Here is an 18,369-nt window from a genome sequence, read left to right on the forward strand (position 1 = left end):
CAGCTGTCACACAGAAGGGACAGAGACCAGAGAGTGGGCACAGTACCCCCATGCAGCACACACAGGGATGGAAGTAGTGATGCCCCTTTATGCATCCACCACAATCAGACACTGTTGGTCACTGATGAAGGGCGTTCGTTTGCTTGCTTGTTTGTTTTTGTGGGACTGGGGTTGAACTCAATGCCTTTGCACTGATTTACAGCCATAGACCTTTTTATTTTATTTAATTTATATTTTAAGATAGGGTCTCACTAAGTTACTAAATTGCCCAAGCTGGACTTGAAATTGCAATTCTCCTGCTTCAGCCCCTTAAAATGCTGGGATTACAGGTGTGCTCACCTAGGCCCAGTTTTTTTTTTTCTTTTTTTGGGGGGGGGGTAGGGGATGGAGTCAAGGGCCTCTGCAAACCAGGCAAGGGCTCTACCACTGCACTACACCTCCAGCCCCTCACCGGTGAATTCTAAAGTCCTGCACACTGTAAGTGTAGACACATAGACAGGTGCTTGATACTCAAGCCTTGAGAAACAGTCCCTGGTACCCTTATGGGAATCTGTGTGGCCCCATGGGTCACACAGGTACCATCACCAACAAGCCCCCAGTCCTCACCCACTACAGCCTCCACCCCACAAGATTTCACACACACAAGGTCCCTTGCACACATCTGACTCATGCATATGAGCACACAAATGCACAAACACATGCCCACAGCATCCTTACCCCCAAACCATCTTCTATTTATTAACACAGACTGGACAAATAGCAGAAAAATAAACATCTCCCTATTGCACAATTTTTTTTTCTTTAAATGGAAGATTGTCCTGCCCTTGAGGAACACATGAGCCCTTGAGAAAGTCAGATGGTAAATCAATATTCGAACACTGAGAAAGGAGTTCTAACAGAGACATTGCAAAGGACTCTGGAAATGCAGTGGGAAGAAAGACAGGTTTGGGTTTTTTTTTAAATCTTCACCGATATATTTTGATTTGTATGAGAAATTCTCTTTTCAGATCACACAACTTTGATTCGACATTGTCCAGCAGAACCATAGAAAAGGAAACTGTCTCTCCTGAAATTGCCACTGGATGAGAAAATATTTTTCTCAAATAGGGTGGACCTTGAATATAAACAACAATATGGATGCCACCGTAATTTAAATGAAAATGTTAAGTGTGTTGCATAAATACAGGACAATGTTCAGATCGGCAAGGAGGTTGACACTGGGGCACCAGAACTCATCACAATTGCGTCATGAAATGCCACTGGGTGGGATCATTTCCATATACAATCACTCTTCACTTAACAATGGGGACACATTCCAAAAACTGTGTTGTCATTTTGTTGTCAGGCAAACATCACAGAATACTCACACAAACTAAAATGACGACAAGCCAGGAATGGCAGCGCACACCTGTAATCAGAGCATTCTGGGAAGCTGAAGCAGAAGATGGTAAGTTTGAGGCCAACCTGGCTAATTTAGGGAGAGCCTGTCTCAAAATAAAACAATTTTTAAAAGGGCTGGAGGTGTAGTTCTGTGTGAAGGTCCTGGATTCAATCCCTAGTACCATAAATAAACAAATTAATTAATTTAAAAAATGACTACAATGTCACTTGATAATATAATTTATGGGGTCACATTGTATATGCTGTCCCCTGTGACCAAAGTGTCATTATGTAGCACATGGCTGTAAGTCTTAGGGATAATATGATTTCAAAGCAGCTGTGACTGCCTCATTTGGAAGCAGTGGTTCTCAAAGTGGGTTCCCTGGGCCAACAGCATCAGCCTCTTCTGGGGATCTGCTAGAGGCTGCTAGAGGATAAAACCCTCAGCCCCACCCAGCCCTACCAAAGCAAAACTCCAGGGATGGGACCCTGAGGATCTAAAGAGTTTTGTTTCCCTTGCTGTACTGAGGCTTGAACTCAAGGCCTTTGGTCTGAGCTCCATCCCCAGCACTTTTTTTTTTCTTTTTGGTACCCGGGATTGAATTTGGGTCCTTGCGCTTGTGCAGCAGGTGGTGAAACCACTGAGCTAAATCCCTGGCCCCTACTTTTTTGTTTTTTGAAACAGGATCTCACTAAATTTAATTGCTCAGGTCAGGCTCATATTTACAATTCTCCTGTCTCACCCTGTCCAACTGCAGGGATTACAGCAAGTGTGAGCAACCACTGGCGGTTGCAATCTGAGCCTTAACAAGCCTTCCCGGTGATTGTGAGGAATACGTCAGTGTGTGGAGCATTTGCGAAGTTTCTGCACTTCCTGCACTTCCCCAGGAGACGCCAGGCAGCGAGAGCCATTGTTTGAGCGGAGTCTCCCTCCAGACTGACCATCCTCGCTGAGACAGATTCCTCAAGAATGCAGCCCAAACTTGGAACCCGCCACCGCTCCTGGCAGGATTGCAGAGGTGAGTGAGGCCAGGAAGACGCTGGGATGAGGTGGAAACGAAGAGAGACTTGAAATTCACCCGGAAGCCCGCAGAGGACACGGTCAGAAACGCCTCCGCAGCGCCGCTCTCGCCTGAGAGCGCCAGCTGGGCCCGGGGGTGGCGGGGAGATGGGGCGGGTGTCGCTGATAGCAGGACCTGGGAAGGAGCCCGGGATCGCTCACGAGGTGGCGCCATAGTGCAGAGATTGAGCAAGCTGGTTCTGGAGGCCTGACCCGAGTTCAAATCCTGACTCTGCTGTTTATGGGCTGTGTGAGCTCAGGAAAGTTACTTTCAAAATTTCACTCCTCCTCAAGTTTGAAGTGGGCATAATACACGCAACAATGGAATTTTGAAACACACCTTGGAATTTTGAAATCTGTAGAAAAGGTGTGTGTATGTGTACGCACAATGGAACTCAAGTCTCAAGCATGCTACGCAAGTGCTCTCTACTACTGAACTATACCACAGCCTTTTAAATTTTATTTGGAGACAGGGTTTGGCTAAGTTGCCCAAGATGGCCTCGAACTGGTGATCTTTCTGCCTCAGCCTCTCAGAGTGCTGGGATTGCAGGCATGTGCCATCACCACTGGCTCACTCTCTTATATATCAATTTTGAGTTATAAATGCAGCACTTTGCTGGAGCTGGTGGCGCAGCCTTGTGATCCCAGCACTCTGGAAGGCTAAGACGGGAAGATGGCAAGTCTGGGCTCAGCCTGAGCAACTCAGTGACTCAGACACCAGGTCTCAAAATAAAAAATAAATGCAAAGGGCTGGGGATGTAGCTCAGTGTGAGTGCTCTCCGCTCAATCTCCAGGATTGGGGGTAGGGAATAGTGTGCCAAGTCTGTTTCAGACATACTCGAAAAGGTTCCTAATGGAGTATTGGTTTTTATTATTATTACTAATCAGAGGCCTTAAAGACAGAAAAGGATTAAAAAAAATAGACAGAAAAGGATTCAGAAGAATCCTGGGCCAGTTATGCAGTTGTTTTCATCACTGCTGTAACAAATTATTGCAAAGGGGGTGGTTTAAAATGATACAGAGGGCCAGGGATTTAGCTCAGTGGTTCCACCCTGCCTCACAAGCCCAAGGACCCAAGTTCGATCCCCAGTACCAAAAAGATAAATAAAAAAATAAAATGACACAGAATCATTATCTTATAGTTTGGGACATCAGAAGTCTGAAACAGGTCTCCCTGGGCTGAAATCAGTAAAAGGCTGTGTCCCTTCCGGAGGCTCCAGGGAAGCACCCTGCTTTTTGTCCTGCATCCTGGGCTCCTCAAACCACCCACCCACCCCACCCTGCCTGCCTGGGCACCTCCTTCTAGTCCAAGCTAGCAGAGTGCTGGCTTCCAATCCCTTTCTGACTGTGTCCTCACCTTGGACTTACTCAGATAATGCAGGTTAATTTTCTTGGTGCTGCCCCCCAACCTCCGCTATGGTTTGGATTAGTGCTCCCTTCCCCACATGTGAAAGGCTCAGTCCCCAGACATCAGAGCTACTGGGAGGTGGTGGGGCCTTTAGAGGGCAGACCAGTGAAGCCTTCCCTGTTGTTCAACCTTAAAGGAGATTCTGGGATCCCACCCTTCCCTGTGTCTCTTTCACTTCCCAGTCACAGTGAGATGGGCAGCTTCCTCTCTGCGTGTTTCTACCATCATGTTCTGCCCAAAAGCAATGAGCCAATGATCATGGATGGAAGCCTCTAAAACAATGAGCCAAAATAAGACTTTTCTCTCTCTAAGTTGATTGTCTCCAGTGTTACAGTAACAGAAAGCAGACCAACATGCCCTGTATCCACAGATGATACGTTCTAAGACCCAAAGCAGCAGGTAGCACGAAACTCTCTATGTGCTCTTTTTCCCTATAAAGATATAGCTATGATAGCATCTAGTGCCTTTTCCATCTTAACTTAGCTCTTAGCACACACTGTGGCTGTCGCGTTTGCAGTTTGCAGCACTGCAGCAAAACTAGCATGAATTTTCTTCTTCACAATTTCACAGACACAAGATTTGTTTTTAGTAGTTCTTAGCAACCTCAGCATAAGATTTTTTTCTTCACTTATTAAGTTGAAACTTTGCACCTTTTCACTAAAGGAAGCACTTAATGGCTTCTCTTTTGCAAATCCAAATTGCCAGCATTACTATTTTTATGGTTTGAGACTATTATTAAGTAAAATAAAGGTGACTTGCACATAAGCACTGTGATACTGTGACAGTTGAGCTGTCCAAGGCAGCTATGAAGTGAAGGGACTAATGGGTAGGTAGGGTATACAATGTGGACACTCTGGGCAAAGGGATGATTCATGTCCCAGGGAAGACAGAGCAGGATGGCACAACACTTCATCCTGCCATGCAGAACAGTGTGCAAATTAAAACTCAGAAGTTTTTATTTCTGGAATTTTCTATTTAATATTTTCAGACCATGGTTGACCATAAAGAACAGAAATCATGAAAATGAAACCACAAATAAAGGGAGAGTCCTGTATTTTAAGACCAGTCTATTAGTTACTTAATTCTATCTGTTACCTTAACTCTCCCTCACCATCCAACATGATATGACCACAGCCTCTGGAGACCTCTCTGGGGCCATAATTATATTGCTCACCAATTAGGCTTTGGTTTTACTGCAAATGACAAATATTCTTTCACAAGAGCAGGGCTGTCCAGGCTTCCTGGGGTGCCACAGTATTGAAGTCTAAGCTGCTTTTATCTTATGGCTCCATCATCAATATATGTCTTTTTCTTCATAGTCCAAGATGATTGTTTGAGTTCTGTCCTCCACATTTGCATCCAAGCTCATGTGTGGAGAAAGGAGGAGGGAAGGAACAAGAAGGGAATGCTCTTCCCTGACATTACACTCCTGTCTACATCTTCCTGGCAGAACTTAGCTGCAGCTGAGTCTGGATTCAGGTTGGCCATATCCCTGGTTCAAAATCAAGTTTCCTGTTACCGATGGAAGAACAGATTTTGAGGTCTTCTCACAAAGCCCAAGTAAGAGGCAGGTTGAGAGGATGACAGAGTGTCAACAGGAGAAAAGGGAATTCAGGCTTTCCATAAACTGAGTTTAGCAGAGGGAGGGAACTGTGGTAGCTAATGGTCTCCAAAGATAACCGCCTAATCCTGAAACTCATGCTTGTACTCTTGCTTGGCATGAGGGACATGCAGGTTGATTAAGTTAAGGATCTTGAGATGGGGAGATTGTTCTGGATTACCTGGGTGGGCCTTAAATGAAATAACAAGTGTCCCTCTAAGAGGGAAGCACAGGGTATCTGAACCTTTGCTATGTGCTGGACTCTGCTAAGAGATTACACACCTGTTCTTCATCTGCAGACACTCAATGGGATGGTGACAGTCAATCAGTCAGTCAGGACAGGCTGTGTTTTGCTGCAGTAACAAAATAACTCTGAGTCTCAGCAGCTTACATCTGTTGCTATAGTTTGGGTAAGTGGCTCCCAAGAGGCTCATGTGCTAAGGCTTGGTCCTCAGCCCGTGGTGCTATTGGAAGGTGGTGGAACCTGTAAGAAGTGGGCCTAATGAGAGGAAGCTAGGGCACTGGAGTGTGCCCTTGAAGGGGATTGTGGAACTCCAGACAATTCCTCTCTCTTACTTCCTGGCTGCCATGAGGTGAGCAGCTCCCTTTGCCACACACTCCCTGCTACATCTCTGAGACAGAGTCTTGCTAGGTCACTAAGTTGCCCATGTTGGGCTCTAATTTGTGATCTTCCTGCCTCAGCCTGCCAGAGTCTAGGGTTGCAAGTGTGTCCCATCATGACCAGCAGATGCTGTCCCTTTTTTTCTAGACATTGCACGAGGATGTAATGTCTGAAACTGGGATAGCCACCTTGTGACCATGAGGAACTCTAACCTGAGCATGAGCCAAAATGTGGAGGGAGATGAGGCAGAAAGATGGAAAGAATCTGAATTATTGGTGGCATTAGTGCGATTTCCTGAATTAACCAACGCTGATCTATCTTAACCTCAGCTTTGCAGTTATAAGAGATTACAGATTCCTGAGGGTTTAAGCAATTGAGTTGGAGTTCTCTATTATTTAAGGAAAAACCCTGGTGAATACAGTTGGATTTAATATACAATAAGATGGTTCTGTTTGCTCTACAACCATGTGTAATTCAACAATGTTTCATTTAAGAACAAAACAAACAATGTTCCGCCACCTGCCTCAAAAGCACAAGGTCCTGAGTTCAATCCCTGGTACCAAAAACAAAACGAAGCAAAACAAACAAAATCCTGTAAGTACTGAAGAAATTAACAGGCATCCTTCAAAGTCCCTTCAAAGTCCCCTCAAAGTCCCTTCCTGCCCTCGCCGTAGGTGTAGGTGGTCCTCAGCACCACGGAGAGCGGCCTGGGGTTCCTGGCTCGGCGTCAGACGGCTTGTAGCGTGGATCCTCCCTCAGAAGACAGCGCGGGGACCTTAGGGTCAGTTTTTCTTTTTCTTTTATTTTTCTTATTCCTTCTTTCTTTTCTTCTCCTCCTTCTCGTCCTTCTTTTCTTCAGTGGTCCTAGGGATTGAACACAGGACCTTCACACTGAGCTACATCTTCAGCCTTTTCAAAAAATTTTTTTAACTTCATTCTGGGAGGCTGAGGCAGGAGAATTATAAGTTCGATCGTTCAAGCCTGACCTGGGCAATTTAGCACCTTAGCTAGACCCTGTTTCAAAATAAAAAATATAAAAAGAGCTGGGGATGCAGCTCAGTGTAAAGACCCTGGGTTCAATCCTCAGTACCAAAAAACAAGATAGATAGATAGATAGATAGATAGATAGATAGATAGATAGATGATAGATAGATAGATGATAGATAGACAGATGATAGATAGATGATAGATAGATAGATAGATAGATAGATAGATAGATAGATAGATGATAGATGATAGATAGATAGAATCTAGGTCTGGCCAAGTCTTGCCAAGTCACTAAATTGCCCACCTTGGACTCAAACTTGGGATCTTCCTGCCTCAGCCCCCTGAGTGCTAAGATTATAGTCATGTGCCACCTTGGCCAGCTGCTTTGGCTTTTCTTGAAATCAGAATTGGAGGTGTGAATTTAAGATGGGTCAGACTGTCTTTTTACTCAGAATATTTTCTTCTCAAAATTAGGGATCCATTTCTTGGGGGAAAATTATAAATCTGTCTTATTGACCTCAGTCTGGGCTATGTTACTTGCTTTGCCCAATAAAATGGGAGTGGCAGTATTCTGTGTCATTTCTGGGCAGAAGCCCTGAAGCACAGTGCATAACTGATTGTGGGCTCTTACCGTCCATTGTAAGAGTGTCATATCCCAGCCAGGGCTGAACCTTCACCTGGGGTCCTAGGCAGGAGCTGAGGTTCACCCTGCCCAATATCCTGTCAATTCATGCAGGAAAAGCATCATTGAAACTTTAATAGGCATTCATGATTCTTTAAATCTGTCAGAAAAACTAAGAATGGAGGGGAAGTCCACTTCCTCAAGCTCATAACAAGCACCTATTAAAACACTGTGGTGGAAAAAAAACAACACTGTGGTGGGCTGGGGATTTAGCTCAGTGGTGCTGCCATCTGCCTCGGAAGCACAAGGTCCTGAGTTTGATCCCTGGTACCAAAAAAAAAAAAAAAAAGAAAAAGCCACTGTGGTTAACACACCATAGTGAGGTACTTTTTTTTGGAGTCTGGATCTCGCTATGTAGCCCAGGTTGGCTGGCCTCAAACTCATGATGATCCTCCTGCCTCAGCCTCCCAAGTGCTGGTATTACAAGTGTGTGCCACCACACCTGGCTCCATGGTGAGGCACTGAAGGCTTTCTCCCTAGGGTCAGGAGGAAGGCAATGTTGGCCTCTTTCACCATTTGTATTTAACATAGCACTGGAAGTTCCATCCACTGCCATAAACCAATAAAAGGAAATGAAAAGCATAGAGATCAGGAAAAGAAGATATAAAACTATTTACAGGTAACATAGCTGTCTACTTAGAAACTCTAGGGAATGTACAAAAGTAATCCTAGAAGTAATAAGTAGGTTCAGCAAAGTCATAGGACAAAAGACAAAGGGACAAAAGTCAACTATATTTCTTTTTTGGGGGGTAGCGGGGATCAAACTCGGGTCCTTGTGCTTGGGCAGCAGGCGGCGAAACTACTGAGCTAAATCCCCAATCAAGTTAACTATATTTCTAAGTGCAAGCAATGAATACATTCATTCTATCAGCAAGTGTTTATTGAGCACCTACTGTGTGCCAGGTACTGTTGTGGGTACTGGAGACACAGAAGAACAGAACAGACAAGAATCTGTTTTGGGTAGACTTTGAAATTAAAGCTACAGTGCCATTTACAGACACGCGCACGTGCACACATGCACACACACATGCATTCACATTTTAGGTGAATCTAAAAAAACCCCACACATGCAGGGCTCATATACTGAAGATTATAAATTCCTGATGAACAACATCAAACAAGACCTAAATAAAAATAGATGTGCTGTGTCCTTAGAGGACTCAACAGAGTAATGATTCTCTCTACGTTGATGGATAGGCTTAACATGACTCCTATCAAAGCCTCAGTAAGATTTTTTTTTGATTATTCCAAAATTTACATAGACAGCTAGAAGAACTCAAATATCTATATAAAAATTCTGGAGAAAAAAGAGTAAGGTGGGAGAGATAAATCTATCTGGTTTCAAGGCTTAGTATACATGGCAGTAATTGAGCTAGGGTAGAATTGGCTTAGGGTTAGGCATTATAGATCAATGTGATACAATAGGAAACCCAGAAATAGACACACAGATATGCCCAGCTGATTTTTTACAAAAGTGCAAAAGCAATTCAATAGAAGAGGAGACAAGCTTTTCAACAAATAGTATTGGAGCAATTGGACATGTATAGGTGGAAAAGTGAACCGCAACATAATCCTTCCATTTTATACAAAAATAAATTTCAAATGGGTCACAAATTTCAATAGAAAAATTTTAAACTTTTAGAAAAGAAGACAGTGACTTGCACTGATGTGACATGCTTTTTTCTTCCAGGACTGGGGATCCAACCCCCGGGTGCTCCACAATTGAGCTACATCCCCAGTCCTTTTATTTTTATGTTGTTAAGTTACCTGGGCCTGCCTTCAACTTGTGATCCCCCCGCTCTAGCCTCAGAGTAGACATTTTTTGACTCTACAACAGTGTGGAAACCATACGCATTAAGTAGAAACTGTACCCAAATTCTGAATCTTGATCTCTTATCTGTGCTAATATGAGATGCAACAACACACCCTCCTTTTTTTTCAGTATTGGAAATGGAACCCAGGGCCTTGCATGTGCTAGGCTAGCACTGTACCATTGAACACGATGCCCAGCTCTTCATTTTTAAATATAAAATATTTGGGACCCACAGAGAATATTTGAAGAGCATGTGAGAGTCATGCATCTTAATGATAGATGAATATTTATAACCCCATCAGTCAGCTGAACACACAGAACATCGTAACCTCATCCAAGCTACCTGTGTGCCCTTCCTGATCCCACTCACCTGGTGCTAGGTAAATGCTGGCTGACATTTTGTTTTGTTTATCACTTGATTGCTTTTCTGTTTGGCTTAATCACATGGCAGTGGGTAGTTTGATTGTCGTGGAATCCTACAAAATGTCAGCCGATGCCATGTAGTCATCTGCAACCTGGTATTGGAATTTGGCCTCGTGCTCCTGTGCTGGAATGAGAGGCTGCTGTCGGTTCACAGCTTGCAAGATTTATTGACAGGTAATACCTGGAAGAAGTACAAGGGACAGGAAGTTGGAGCTGGCAGAGAACTCAACAGTGTGATGCAGATGTGACACATGGGGGGGGGGGGAACTGATATGGGATTGGACAGGAAGAGCTCCAGGTAGTTGTCTGTGGCCTCTCCAGTGTTGACTCAGAAGCCAAGGCAGACCCCAGAGGCAGCGTGACTAGAAGGGAACTGTACAGCCTGTGGCTGAGTGACAAGCTCTCTTTTGAAGGGAGACCCAAGTGGCACTCATCCAACATTCCCTTAGTTCTGAGATTTACCCATATTGAAATGTGTGACAGTTCATTCATTTTCCTACCGCATAGTATTCCACACCCCGATTTCCTTTGCCCATCTGTTAGTGGCTATTTGGGTGCTTTCTAATTTTCTACTGTTACCAACAATGCTGCTGAGAACGTTCTTCTAGCGTCTCCAATAGACAGGCTCGAGAGCTCCCCTTGACATATCTTAGGTGTAGAATTTCTGGCTCAGAGAATCTGCATATATCCAACTTCACAAGATAATGCCAAAATGTTTCTATTAGATTCTTTAACACATCCTTTATTCTTATACCACATTCCTCTTTTCACTTAAGCTAACTTGAGTGGGTTTCTAGTGCTTGCAGTCAAAATGAATTCTAACCTACGTCTGCCATCAGAAATGACTTCGGGATGACAACTCTGTCTGTAACATTCCTCCCAGGGGATTCCCGCCCTGACGTCGTCACCTGCTGTGGTTTGAACATGTCCTCCCCAAAACTCGGGTTGAACTTTAATTGCTGTTATAACAATATTAAAAGGCGGGACCGGCAAGTGGTGAGGAGGTCACGAGGGCTTCACTTGTCATGAATGGATCAAGACTGTTGTCGTGGGAATGGATAAGTTATCACAGGTGCGCGTCCCTGAAAAGAAGATGAGTTCGCCTGGATTTTTTGTGTTTGTCACGCATGCGCGTTTTCTCCACGCAGGACGCCCCCTGTTGTTATAAAGCGGGAAGAGGGCGCTCACTAGGTAGCAGTGCTGTGTTCCGGACTTCCCCACCTCCAGAACTGTAAGAAACACAGCTCATTATAAACTACCCAGGCTCCGTGTTAAAGCAGCAAGGACCCCACCGAGACATCACCCCTGGTCTGGAACCACAGGAGGTGAAGGCGCAAGACCACAGACAGGAGTTTGACACATGTCTTGGAGACAGTCGGGGGCAGATCCTGAGCTCGAGACCTGACCCAGCCACCGCCTCCCTCTGGACATCTTATTAGGTATCATTGTTCGCCGGGTTTAAGTCACGTTCTCTGTGACTTTAGCCAAAAACATCCCTCGTGATCCTTTACTCCTCATCTATGCTTCCTGGCCCATCCCCCGTCCTTCTCCCTCCCCGGCCCCCTCCGTCTCTGTCTCTGTCTCTCACACACACTCAGGGGGATACAGTCGCAGAAGCAGCAGTGCTGTCTTTCATAGCCACAAACACAAACAGGGTCAATGTCGAGGACACATTGTTTTTCTCATTCTTTATTTTTCACGAACTATGAAAAACCACAAGAATAAACATCTTTTGAGGCCTTCACAAGCAAATAGGGATCTGGAGGTGGGAATCTAGGTCAGCCCACCTGGAGGGGCGGCGGGCAAGAGGGTGCCTTCATCTGCCCAAGGGGACCTCGGTGGCCTCCCCCTTTGTCTCCTCTGGTGTGGACTGTCTGGTCTCAGCCTCCTCTTGCAGATCTCATCTCCTCCTGGGACATCAGCCCTGCCAGAGCTGTGTGGTGTAGTGTCAGCTGGGCAGAAGGAAGACCCAGGGGATCCCCAGGCTGGAGGACTGGAGCAGGGTGGGGCAGGGAGCCAGGCAAGCTTAGGGAAAGGGACCCTGACCGGGCTCAGTGTTTGTGCTCTGGAAGTCACCTGAGCGTGACAATCCCTGGACCCTCAGCAGCTCCCGACAACACGAGGGGCCATGGGTGCCCGGATGGGGCAAAGGTGGGGCAGGCAGGGCTCATTTTCCCGCCCAGGGCCCTAGTGTGGAGGGGCTGGTGAGGGGTCCCCAGGGAGAATTTTTGTGTGTGTGTGTGTGCCGGAGATCGAACTCGAGTCCTTATGCTTGTGCAGCAGGCGGCGAAACCACTGAGCTAAATCCCCAGTCCTACCCAGGGAGAATTTTTGAGGGAGACTGGGGGCTCCTAGAAGGAGTTTGCTTAGGAGAGGAATACTATGGGATGGCAGGATAGAGAGAGCCAAGACCAAGACAGAATGAAAGAATAGAAGGAATATAGAACATTAAAGCATTTGATTAGTGCATGTTTTATGCTTGTATTGAAATACCTCACTGAAGCCCACTGATATACGCTTAATAATTTTGATCAAAAAGCATAAAAAAGAGGAAGTGTTAAGATGGGAAGTGACTTGATTAAATCTGAATGTGCACCAGGCAACAGGGACTTGTGATTTTTACTAAATATATTAGGCACCAAATTTATTACCAGATGGCCACCCAGGAACATATGTGCCCCAGTGTGATTTGCAGAGTATGAAATCAAGAACATGTTTTTACCTGCTCAGTTTTGTTGATAATCTTTTATCTTCTTCCATTAAAAATTCTACTCCTAGCTGGCCATGCTGGTGCACACCTGTGATCCCAGCACTCTAGGAGCGGAGGCAGGAGGATCACAAGTTCAAGCCCAGCCTGAGCAATCTAGCAATTTAGTGAGACCCTGTCTCAAAATAAAAGGTAAAAAAAAGGGCTGGGGATGTGGCTGTGTGTGAAAGACCTGAGTTCAATCCCCAATACCACACACGCAAGTGCCCCCCTCACACACACACGCATGCACACACATTATATTCCTAGATGTTGTGGTGGCATAAGCCTGTAATTCCAGCACTCAGAAGGCTGAGGCAGGAGGATCACAAGTTTCAAGCCAGTCAGGGCTACATAAAAGAACCAAACTAAAAAAGAAAAGAACTTGTACTCTCTACTTCAATGTGCCAGTTGGGCTCTGCAGGCAGAGCAGGCTCCTTATGGGAAAGCTGGTCAGTTATGAGCAGTTAAATTCTCTTAAAGTCGTTCAGTGTTCAACTCTCTAACCTTCCTTTGTGAATTCTTTTTTTTTTTGGTACCGGGGATCAAATTCGGGTCCTTGCGCTTGCACTTGCACAGCAGGTGGCGAAACCACTGAGCTAAATCCCCAGGCCTCTCTAAGCTTCCCTTTCGTTAAAAAATGTTTTATTCTTTTTAAATCTAAATATTTGGGAGCTACAGTATGATAATTGGGTATATGCATACAGTGCCAACCCTCTACTTTTTAACACTGTTGTTCTCAATCTCAACTGTGCACTAGGTTAATAAATAGCTCAGAACTTTGAAACACCAAAGAAGGAGGTAAAAGGCAGACCTGAGCTGGGCATGGTGGTGCACATCTGTAATGCCAGTACTCAAGAGGCTCAGGCAGGAGGATTGCAAGTTCAAGGCTAGCCTGGGCAACTTTGTGATCCCTTGTCTAAAAATAAAAAGGAGGTTGCTGAGGATGGAGCTCAGTGGTGGAGCACTTGCCAAGCATGCATGGTTCAAGCCCCAGCACTGCAATAATAATAATAATAATAAAAAGGACAGGGCTCCCCTACCTGCCACCAATGGGGAGGAGAGGGAGATGGGAATGGTGTCCTCTGAGGATTCCAGGTCCAGCTAAGGGCTCCAAAGGAACCAAATTGCTTGTGACCAGCCTGGTCCCTTATCTAGTCCATCATCGACCCAGAAGTATTATCAAGTAGTTACTTGGGGCAACACTGTTCTAGGCACTGAGGCCCCAGTCATCAGCAACACACACACACACACACACACACACACACACACACGCACGCACACCCTGCCCCCTGCGGAGCTAATGCTCCTGCGGGAAGTTGAATAATAGCAGAGTAGGAAACATGCATGCGGTTGGCTATGGGAAGTAGGAGATGGAGAGTCTGGGTGTGGAGGAGGAGGACTCACCTGCGGTATGCTGGCTGAGGTGGTGCTGCTGACAGGCCCCTGAAGGAAGCGTGTGGGCGGTTGGCAACAGCATCCCAGTGGGTGGGAGCTGCCTGTGCGAAGTGTAGGTGACGACAAAGCTCTGTCCCGGGCACCTGCCTGTCCTGAGGGATTTGCCCACATGAGAGCAGTGGGCTTGCAGTACCTGGGCCTCTGAGGTGGGTGCTGCGCTTTCTCCCACCCTGCATATGAGAGAGCTGACTTGGCCACATTTACTCAGCAGATGAGTGCTGAGGGAGGCTGAGTTTTATCTGCTACCCAGACCTTACCCCTGCACCTCCTCCCTCCAGAGGTATTGGGTTTCTTGAGCACACTTGGCTGAGATCTGTCACCTGACTTCTGCCCATCTAGGGAGTCCCCTGGGGGGACCTAGGGGCTGCTTCTGCCTTGTCCACCAGAACCCTCTGCCCCTCCTTCCTCAGTACTAGACATGGAGCCTCATTGGTCATCAATTTAAGACTGCATTTTCCAGTATGCTCTGTGCTGCTGTGCTACTGGGTATGTCTCCTCACTAGGAGTTAGGCCTTAAAGCACTCATTTGTTTTAAACACCCTGATGGTACCACCTGTAATTCCAGCCCTCCAGGAGACTGAGACACAAAGATTGCAAGTTCCAACTCAGCCTAGGTAACTTAGCAAGACCCTGTCTCAAAACAACAACAACAAAAACAAAAACAAAACAGGTCCTTGGTTCAATCCTTGCCAAACAAAATAAAACAAAAAACCTAGTGTGTGGTTTCCCTATTTTTTTTTTTTTCCTTTGGTGCCAGGGATTGAACTCGGGTCCTTCCGCTTTTGAGGATATCCCTATTTCTTTGACCGCCAACCTGGAATGTGGATACACCTGAGAACTAGGCTCTGCCTCGAAGATTAGGACAGTCCCTAGGGGCAGTTCTTCTGACTGGCCATAACGATTCAAAGAAGGGCTGTGATTTGGAAAGAGGGCAAAAAAATCTGTATTTTTCACTCACCTCTCTCTCTGAAATTTGATATTTACTGCTTGTATTGGTTCTATCGCTGCTGAAACCAATCACCACAAAGATAGGGGTGTAGAAGATTCAAAACTTCCACTGGTGAATAAGGGGGTAAGTAAAATGTAGTCTACCCACAATGGAGCTTTTTCAGCCTCATCAAAACTGAAGGACATTCTGACCTAAGCAACATGATGAACCTTGAAGGCATTGTGCTAAGTGAAATGAGCCAGTCATAAAAGGACAAATACTGTGTGGTCCCTCTTATAGGCCCTATGTACAGTTGACAAACTCGCAGAGAAGAAAGTAGATGGAGGTTGTAGGGGGGAATGGAGGGGGATGGGAGTTGGGTTTAATGGGTACAGAGATTCAGTTTTGCAAGAACAAAGAAGTTCTGAGGATTGCTTGTTCAACAGTGTGCATGTGCATAGAACTATGATCTGTACACTTATCATTGGTTAAGATGGTAAATGCTATGTGTTTGCCAAAAGATAATTTTTTTAAATTGCCTAATTAAAAGGAACACAAAAACACTGAAATTTAAAGCACAATGGTTTTTGTCGAGAGCCATTCTACATAATTTTTTGGGAAAAATCGTTTCATAATTAGATTATGATTATAGCTGTCTAAGGCCCAATGTCACCTTGCCCGAGAGCCAGCCATTGTATGTGGAAACATAACTCCGTGTACCTCCAAGTCACAGCTGAGGCCTCAATGGTCCCATGATGCTGCGGCAGTCAAAGGCAAGAGTACATCAGCGGAAGATATCCTGGTTCATTGAGAACAAAGTAGTTATAAAAAAAGAGAGAGAAAGGTTTCTACTGGGGGAAGGACCGATTCCTTATTAGCCTGCTGTCTCCTCCCACTACTATTGTAAGAATGCTTTGCCCATCTCACCGTCCTCATCAATCTAAGATCATCATCAACATAGGATTCCTGCCACCCTCTGAGTCACCCGATACTTCCTCTGATTACTGTGTGCACCCAATACATAGTGGCTAGCTTGAAGTATCTTTGTCTTTGCCCACTCTGAGGCACTGACCTCCCAGCCTGCCATATACTATGAAATTACACAAGTCTCTAGTGTTTTTCTTTCTTTAGCCCTCACTACACCCCCCCCACACTTTCTAGGCAGATTGGAGGACTGATCAGCACCCAAAAGTTTTGTTAGGTAATGCTTTGTTTTGTATTGTTTTGTTTTATTTGTGTGCTGGATAGGAAACATAGAGACTTGCTTATGCTAGCCAAGTCCTATTTTTTATTTTTGATTTTGAGACAAGATCTCACTACATGGCTATTTCCCAGGCTGGGTTTCAACTTGGAATCCTCCTGCCTCAGCCTCCAAGAATGCTGGGAGGCAAGTGCCACTGCTTGGTTAGAGTGTAGCAATTTGTGGGGAAGAGATCTGAAACCCAGCTGTGAACGGTGCAGGATCCTCAGAGCCCAGGGCCACAGCTCTCTGTGTCTCTCCTGCTCCTGAGGCTGCGCTCCTTGGTCCATCCCTCCCTCAGTCACTCCAGTCTCCCACTGCCCCTGTCCTATCCCCCGGTGCTGATGCTGCCCCGACCTCCTCCATGAGGGCCTCTGACAGCACAGGGGCCACTGGGTCACCCCAGGACCCTGCCCTCCCACTCATACCTCAGTCCATCCCAGATCCCTTCTGCCCGTGAAGGTGACAAACCCACAGGGCCCAGGCATTAGGAACATCTGCGAGGCCATTATTCAGGAGACCCCACATCTTTTACAATGAGGCCAACATACAGCACAGTGTCAACTGACCTTGGGATGTCACCCAAAGGCCTCCCAGACACTGCCCGTTGTGCTCTTTCCCTGCTGGAGACCTGCAATCTCCTTTCTGCTCCTCTGCACCTCTCGGTTACAGTAGTTATTAAGGCTGTGATGGGTGAGGTCTGAATGCACTAATGGAGAAGCAGCGACATTACCACATCACGGGGGAAATATTTTCATCACTGCCTTCTAAGGGTAATCAGATCACTCTGGCCCGGGAACCCTCTCTGGTGCTGAGAAAGATGCAGAGGCACCAAAGGGCCCCCAAGAGGACCTCAAGGGAGGTGGGTGCAAACACCTGGCCTGGGGCATTGAGCACCCATGGCTGGGCAGAGCAGGGGCCTGGGTGAATGAGTGGTCCCCTGCCAACCGGGTTGCACACCTTGGTCAGGGACACAGTGAGGAATTCCACTCTGTGGCTTTGGATCCTCCATCCCGGGATCTGTGCTGTGAACCTTGGGCTCTGCAATCTCTGCCCAGCAGGGCTGCTAGGACCCAGGCAGCCTTGGACACCTGTGTGCAGAGGCAGGACAAGTGGGCTTGTCCCTCACTTCTGCAATGTAGAGGCTCCTTGCAAGAAACAGGATGGAGAAACATTTTGTCTTGCAAATTTTAGAGAAATAAATGAGCATGGGAACACATGGGAAGGGCATGGCCAGGCCTGGGAGGGGCTGGCACCTGGGATGGACCTGGAACTGGAGCTTCACAGTGGACAGGCAGACACTGCTTGTTGGGGTTGGATCTGAAAGGTCTCCTATAAGCTCAGGGGTTGAAGGCTTAGCTCTGAGCCAATGTTGTTCTTAGGAAGCGGTGGAGCTTTTCGCAGATGGCCGGGTAGGAGGTTGGGTCCTCAGGGTTGTGCTCCAGGGCATCCAGGAAGTCTGGCCCCTCCTCACGGTTCTGGTCGGGCCTGGCCACTGTGAGGCCAGCAGCTTTTCCCCCACAAGCACCTCTGCTACAGGCCTGAAGGCAACCGGGCCAAGTGGCCATGGACTGAAACCTCTGAAATAGTCACTGACGTGAAGCCTCCCTTCTTGTCAGCCTTCCACAACAACGTCCACCTCGAGGACCATTCAAATGAAGAGGACATTCCCGAGACACCGAACTGAGGACGGGCTGCATCTGCCACGGGAAGCAGCACAATCGACACTGGGGTGTGCCATGGCGTGACAAATTGTGTCATCAGGGTCTGGGGCCATCAGGAGTGGAAGGACAGGACCCTGAGTGTGCTCCAGCAAAGGTGGACAGAGGCGAGGTTGTTACGTTGACACCTAGGCTTACAGGGCCACAGAAACCCAACCTAGGGCTTAAAAACCAAACTTAGCTATTGTCTCCCACTTCTACATTTCCTGTACTACATTGTTACCATATCCCTAGGAAATGAAAACTAGGACTATTGTGTGTACATTTTGGTGTGAGAAACTGAAAGTGTAAATAAGGATCA

At 46.4% G+C, this 18,369-nt stretch overlaps 1 long non-coding RNA gene across 1 annotated transcript; it reads left to right on the forward strand.

Annotated features, from left to right (window-relative positions):
• Positions 1-2,116: 2,116 nt before the first annotated feature.
• On the forward strand, positions 2,117-17,050 carry LOC110344742 (uncharacterized). Its single transcript, XR_002387523.2, has 3 exons — positions 2,117-2,399; positions 6,745-6,851; positions 10,859-17,050. It is a non-coding gene; the product is annotated as an uncharacterized LOC110344742 (long non-coding RNA).
• Positions 17,051-18,369: the final 1,319 nt, after the last annotated feature.

This window comes from Heterocephalus glaber, unplaced genomic scaffold (genome assembly GCF_053883595.1).
Source record: "Heterocephalus glaber isolate CG9 unplaced genomic scaffold, H.glaber_assembly_v1.0 deba00001561, whole genome shotgun sequence".
NCBI lineage: Eukaryota > Metazoa > Chordata > Mammalia > Rodentia > Bathyergidae > Heterocephalus > Heterocephalus glaber.